This window comes from Odontesthes bonariensis, unplaced genomic scaffold, assembly GCF_027942865.1.
Source record: "Odontesthes bonariensis isolate fOdoBon6 unplaced genomic scaffold, fOdoBon6.hap1 scaffold_111, whole genome shotgun sequence".
Taxonomy (NCBI): domain Eukaryota; kingdom Metazoa; phylum Chordata; class Actinopteri; order Atheriniformes; family Atherinopsidae; genus Odontesthes; species Odontesthes bonariensis.
This window is the reverse complement of record NW_027457370.1, coordinates 110,001-117,500: the sequence shown is the minus strand read 5'-3', so window position 1 is coordinate 117,500 and position 7,500 is coordinate 110,001.

Below are 7,500 nucleotides of genomic sequence, written 5' to 3'. Positions count from 1 at the left end.
GCCTGGAGCTTCCAGCGGTCAGCCGCACCTTGAATCCGCTCTCCAGCACCTTCCTCGGACTCATGCTCTGCCAAAGTCGGCCTCACATCTTCCAGGAACCAGCCTGGAGCTTCTAGCGGTCAGCCGCACCTTGAATCCGCTCTCAAGCACCTTCCTCGGACTCATGCTCTGCCAAAGTCGGCCTCACATCTTCCAGGAACCAGCCTGGAGCTTCCAGCGGTCAGCCGCACCTTGAATCCGCTCTCCAGCACCTATCTCGGACTCATTCTCCTCCAGGCCGGCCTCACATCTTCAAAGAACCAGCCTGGAGCTTCCAGCGGTCAGCCGCACCTTGAATCCGCTCTCCAGCACCTTCCTCGGACTCATGCTCTGCCAAAGTCGGCCTCACATCTTCCAGGAACCAGCCTGGAGCTTCTAGCGGTCAGCCGCACCTTGAATCCGCTCTCAAGCACCTTCCTCGGACTCATGCTCTGCCAAAGTCGGCCTCACATCTTCCAGGAACCAGCCTGGAGCTTCCAGCGGTCAGCCGCACCTTGAATCCGCTCTCCAGCACCTATCTCGGACTCATTCTCCTCCAGGCCGGCCTCACATCTTCAAAGAACCAGCCTGGAGCTTCCAGCGGTCAGCCGCACCTTGAATCCGCTCTCCAGCACCTTCCTCGGACTCATGCTCTGCCAAAGTCGGCCTCACATCTTCCAGGAACCAGCCTGGAGCTTCTAGCGGTCAGCCGCACCTTGAATCCGCTCTCAAGCACCTTCCTCGGACTCATGCTCTGCCAAAGTCGGCCTCACATCTTCCAGGAACCAGCCTGGAGCTTCCAGCGGTCAGCCGCACCTTGAATCCGCTCTCCAGCACCTATCTCGGACTCATTCTCCTCCAGGCCGGCCTCACATCTTCAAAGAACCAGCCTGGAGCTTCCAGCGGTCAGCCGCACCTTGAATCCGCTCTCCAGCACCTTCCTCGGACTCATGCTCTGCCAAAGTCGGCCTCACATCTTCCAGGAACCAGCCTGGAGCTTCTAGCGGTCAGCCGCACCTTGAATCCGCTCTCAAGCACCTTCCTCGGACTCATGCTCTGCCAAAGTCGGCCTCACATCTTCCAGGAACCAGCCTGGAGCTTCCAGCGGTCAGCCGCACCTTGAATCCGCTCTCCAGCACCTATCTCGGACTCATTCTCCTCCAGGCCGGCCTCACATCTTCAAAGAACCAGCCTGGAGCTTCCAGCGGTCAGCCGCACCTTGAATCCGCTCTCCAGCACCTTCCTCGGACTCATGCTCTGCCAAAGTCGGCCTCACATCTTCCAGGAACCAGCCTGGAGCTTCTAGCGGTCAGCCGCACCTTGAATCCGCTCTCAAGCACCTTCCTCGGACTCATGCTCTGCCAAAGTCGGCCTCACATCTTCCAGGAACCAGCCTGGAGCTTCCAGCGGTCAGCCGCACCTTGAATCCGCTCTCCAGCACCTATCTCGGACTCATTCTCCTCCAGGCCGGCCTCACATCTTCAAAGAACCAGCCTGGAGCTTCCAGCGGTCAGCCGCACCTTGAATCCGCTCTCCAGCACCTTCCTCGGACTCATGCTCTGCCAAAGTCGGCCTCACATCTTCCAGGAACCAGCCTGGAGCTTCTAGCGGTCAGCCGCACCTTGAATCCGCTCTCAAGCACCTTCCTCGGACTCATGCTCTGCCAAAGTCGGCCTCACATCTTCCAGGAACCAGCCTGGAGCTTCCAGCGGTCAGCCGCACCTTGAATCCGCTCTCCAGCACCTATCTCGGACTCATTCTCCTCCAGGCCGGCCTCACATCTTCAAAGAACCAGCCTGGAGCTTCCAGCGGTCAGCCGCACCTTGAATCCGCTCTCAAGCACCTTCCTCGGACTCATGCTCCTCCAGGCCGGCCTCACATCTTCAAAGAACCAGCCTGGAGCTTCCAGCGGTCAGCCGCACCTTGAATCCGCTCTCCAGCACCTATCTCGGACTCATTCTCCTCCAGGCCGGCCTCACATCTTCAAAGAACCAGCCTGGAGCTTCCAGCGGTCAGCCGCACCTTGAATCCGCTCTCAAGCACCTTCCTCGGACTCATGCTCCTCCAGGCCGGCCTCACATCTTCAAAGAACCAGCCTGGAGCTTCCAGCGGTCAGCCGCACCTTGAATCCGCTCTCCAGCACCTATCTCGGACTCATTCTCCTCCAGGCCGGCCTCACATCTTCAAAGAACCAGCCTGGAGCTTCCAGCGGTCAGCCGCGCCTTGAATCCGCTCTCCTGCACCCATCCTCGGACACACGTTCTTGCCTTTGGACCCCTCCTCCAGGAGCCAGGCTGGAGCTTTTGCCCCCTTCCTCCATCATTTCAGGCCGTGGAAAGTGTCATCTTTCGGATTATCAATTCACCGTCCCAGTCTGGTACTCAGATATTTTTCCGAAAACTGGGTTTCTGAAATCGTGCAGATGGTGTTTTCGTCGTCTGCTAATAACCTCGTCGTGTGGGAGAATAGGGGCGGGCCTTGGGCTGACTCGGCCCATCGTCCCCTTTTCCCGTTCTCTGACAGAAATTTTTTCCAACTTTATCACCCCTGGTACTATAAACTTTTTCACCTCTGGTACTATGTGGCACTTAGAAAATTTTCTGAACCGGGATTCTCACCCCTGGTACTTTTTGGCACTCAGAAAATATTTCTCAACCGGGCTTCATGCCCCTGGTACTTTTTGACACTTTGACGTTTTTCTGAACCGGGCTTCATGCCCCTGGTACTTTTTGACACTTTGACGTTTTTCTGAACCGGGCTTCATGCCCCTGGTACTTTTTGACACTTTGACGTTTTTCTGAACTGGGCTTCATGCCCCTGGTACTTTTTGACACTTTGACGTTTTTCTGAACCGGGCTTCATGCCCCTGGTACTTTTTGACACTTTGACGTTTTTCTGAACCGGGCTTCATGCCCCTGGTACTTTTTGACACTTTGACGTTTTTCTGAACCGGGCTTCATGCCCCTGGTACTTTTTGACACTTTGACGTTTTTCTGAACCGGGCTTCATGCCCCTGGTACTTTTTGACACTTTGACGTTTTTCTGAACCGGGCTTCATGCCCCTGGTACTTTTTGACACTTTGGCGTTTTTCTGAACCGGGATAAAGGTCATTTAAAGAGGTGTGTGCATGGTTCCTACTAAGGAGTCTGAACTTGTTCTGGCCCAAGGAAATCACTTTTTAACAAAAATCCGTATTTGGTCTTAACTCGGGAAAAGAAGGCGATTCCTGTGTTTTGATCTCAAAAGAGGCCATTTATCCGGGTTTGTGCAGGTTTATGCATGGAACTTACTTAGAATGGATATATCTCTATGTATATATGAAGGACTAAGGAGTCTGAACTTGTTCTGGCCCAAGGAAATCACTTTTTAACAAAAATCCGTATTTCGTCTTAACTCGGGAAAAGAAGGCGATTCCTGTGTTTTGATCCCAAAAGAGGCCATTTATCCGGGTTTGTGCAGGTTTATGCATGGAACTTACTTAGAATGGATATATCTCTATGTATATATGAAGGACTAAGGAGTCTGAACTTGTTCTGGCCCAAGGAAATCACTTTTTAACAAAAATCCGTATTTCGTCTTAACTCGGGAAAAGAAGGCGATTCCTGTGTTTTGATCTCAAAAGAGGCCATTTATCCGGGTTTGTGCAGGTTTATGCATGGAACTTACTTAGAATGGATATATCTCTATGTATATATGAAGGACTAAGGAGTCTGAACTTGTTCTGGCCCAAGGAAATCACTTTTTAACAAAAATCCGTATTTCGTCTTAACTCGGGAAAAGAAGGCGATTCCTGTGTTTTGATCCCAAAAGAGGCCATTTATCCGGGTTTGTGCAGGTTTATGCATGGAACTTACTTAGAATGGATATATATGTATGTATATATGAAGGACTAAGGAGTCTGAACTTGTTCTGGCCCAAGGAAATCACTTTTTAACAAAAATCCGTATTTCGTCTTAACTCGGGAAAAGAAGGCGATTCCTGTGTTTTGATCCCAAAAGAGGCCATTTATCCGGGTTTGTGCAGGTTTATGCATGGAACTTACTTAGAATGGATATATCTCTATGTATATATGAAGGACTAAGGAGTCTGAACTTGTTCTGGCCCAAGGAAATCATTTTTTAACAAAAATCCGTATTTCGTCTTAACTCGGGAAAAGAAGGCGATTCCTGTGTTTCTTTCAGAAAAGGTCCTTTTTTTGAACTGGGATTCATGCCCAACATCCAGGCTCTCGTGCCCTGCCCACAGACACACATCCAGGCCGAGTTTCAGCACCTCTGCATGGACAGCATTCATGGCTGCTTTCCTCTCCCAACAGCCAGTCTCTCATGCCCTGCCCACAGACACACATCCAGGCCGAGTTTCAGCACCTCTCCTCGGTCCAGTATTCATGGCTGCCGTCCTCTCCCAACAGCCAGTCTCTCATGCCCGGCCCAGAGACACACATCCAGGCCGAGTTTCAGCACCTCTCTTCGGTCAGGCAATCATCCCTGCTCCCCTCTCATAACGTCCAGGCACTCATGCCCTGCGCACAGACAAACAGAACCCAGGCCGAGTTTCAGCACCTCTGCTCGGACAGCATTCACGGCTTTTGTCCTCTCACAGCATCCAGTCTCTCATGCCCTGCGCAATGACACACATCCAGGCCTAGTTTCAGCACCTCTCCTCGGTCAGGAATTCATCCCTGCTCCCCTCTCAGAACATCCAGGCACTCATGCCCTGCGCAATGACACATCCAGGCCGAGTTTCAGCACCTCTCCTCGGTCAGGAATTCATCCCTGCTCCCCTCTCATAACGTCCAGGCACAGACACAGATCCAGGCCGAGTTTCAGCACCTCTCCTCGGTCCAGCATTCATCCCTGCTCCACTCTCATAGCATCCAGGCACTCATGCCCTGCGCACAGACACACATCCTGGCCGAGTTTCAGCACCTCTCCTCGGTCCAGCATTCATCCCTGCTCCACTCTCATAGCATCCAGGCACTCATGCCCTGCGCACAGACACACATCCAGGCCGAGTTTCAGCACCTCTGCTCGGTCCAGCATTCATCCCTGCTCCACTCTCATAGCATCCAGGCACTCATGCCCTGCGCAATGACACATCCAGGCCGAGTTTCAGCACCTCTCCTCGGTCAGGCATTCATCCCTGCTCCCCTCTCACAGCATCCAGGCACTCATGCCCTGCGCACAGACACACACCCAGGCCGAGTTTCAGCACCTCTCCTCGGTCCAGCATTCATCCCTGCTCCCCTCTCAGAACATCCAGGCACTCATGCCCTGCGCAATGACACATCCAGGCCGAGTTTCAGCACCTCTCCTCGGTCCGGCATTCATCCCTGCTCCACTCTCATAGCATCCAGGCACTCATGCCCTGCGCAATGACACATCCAGGCCGAGTTTCAGCACCTCTCCTCGGTCAGGCATTCATCCCTGCTCCCCTCTCAGAACATCCAGGCACTCATGCCCTGCGCACAGACACACATCCTGGCCGAGTTTCAGCACCTCTCCTCGGTCCAGCATTCATCCCTGCTCCACTCTCATAGCATCCAGGCACTCATGCCCTGCGCACAGACACACATCCAGGCCGAGTTTCAGCACCTCTGCTCGGTCCAGCATTCATCCCTGCTCCACTCTCATAGCATCCAGGCACTCATGCCCTGCGCAATGACACATCCAGGCCGAGTTTCAGCACCTCTCCTCGGTCAGGCATTCATCCCTGCTCCCCTCTCACAGCATCCAGGCACTCATGCCCTGCGCACAGTCACACACCCAGGCCGAGTTTCAGCACCTCTCCTCGGTCCAGCATTCATCCCTGCTCCCCTCTCACAGCATCCAGGCACTCATGCCCTGCGCACAGACACACATCCAGGCCGAGTTTCAGCACCTCTCCTCGGTCCAGCATTCATCCCTGCTCCCCTCTCAGAACATCCAGGCACTCATGCCCTGCGCAACGACATCACTCCGCAAAGGAAAGCTTTTGCGGTGTTTCTTTCTCAAAAAAGGCAATTTAAAGAGGTTTAAGCATGGAACCTACTCAGAATGAACATAGACATAACGGACTAAGGAGTCTGAACTTGGTTTGGCCCAAGGAAATCATTTTTTAACAAAAATCCGTATTTCGTCTTAACTCGGGAAAAGAAGGCGATTCCTGGGTTTCTCTCTCAAAAAAGGCCATTTAAAGAGGTTTGTGCATGGAACCTACTCAGAATGAACATAGACATAACGGACTAAGGAGTCTGAACTTGGTTTGGCCCAAGGAAATCATTTTTTAACAAAAATCCGTATTTGGTCTTAACTCGGGAAAAGAAGGCGATTCCTGGGTTTCTTTGTCAAAAAAAGGCCATTTAAAGAGGTTTTGTGCATGGAACCTACTCGGAATGGCTATATATGAAGGACTAAAGAGTCTGAACTTGGTTTGGCCCAAGGAAATCTTTTTTTTTTTACAAAAATCCGTATTTCGTCTTAACTCGGGAAAAGAAGGCGATTCCTGGGTTTCTTTCTCAAACAAGCCGACCCCGGGTTAGGGTTAAGGAGAACCGGGCTCCAGCCCCTCCGGCCGGGTTAGGGTTAGGTTTGGGGCTGGGGCTGGGGTTAGGGTTAAGGAGAACCGGGCTCCATGCCCTCCAGCCGGGTTAGGGTTAGAGCTGGGGTTAGGGTTAAGGAGAACCGGGCTCCAGGCCCTAGGGCCGGTTTGGGGCTGGGGCTGGGGTTAGGGCTAGAGCTGGGGTTAGGGTTAGGGTTGGGGCTGGGGTTAGGGTTAAGGAGAACCGGGCTCCATGCCCTCCAGCCGGGTTAGGGTTAGAGCTGGGGTTAGGGTTGAGGAGAACCGGGCTCCAGGCCCTAGGGCCGGTTTGGGGCTGGGGCTGGGGTTAGGGCTGGAGCTGGGGTTAGGGTTAGGGTTGGGGCTGGGGTTAGGGTTAGGGTTGGGGCTGGGGTTAGGGTTAAGGAGAACCGGGCTCCAGCCCCTCCGGCAGGATCAGGGTTGGGGCTGGGGCTGGGGTTAGGGTTAGGGTTGGAGCTGGGGTTAGGGTTAGGGTTGGGGCTGGGGCTGGGGCTAGGGTTAGGGTTAGGGTTAGGGTTAGGGTTGGGGTTGGGGTTGGGGTTAGGGTTAGGGTTGGGGCTGGGGTTAGGGCTGGAGGCAGGGTTTAGGTTGGGTTAGGGTAAGGGCTGGGGCTAGAGTCAGGGCTGGGGCCGGGGCTAGGGCTAGGGTTAAGGAGAACCAGGCTCCAGGCCCTCCATCCACACCTGTGTACCCACACTTAAGCACCCCTCCCCGGCCTAGCCACCCAACCCGCAGCCCCTGGAGCTCCACGCCCCTGGTACTGTAAGACACTTTGAAAAAAAAAAAGGAAAAAGAAAAAGAACCAGGCTCCAGGCCCTCCATCCACACCTGTGTACCCACACTTAAGCACCCCTCCCCGGCCTAGCCACCCAACCCGCAGCCCCTGGAGCTCCACGCCCCTGGTACTGTAAGACACTTTGAAA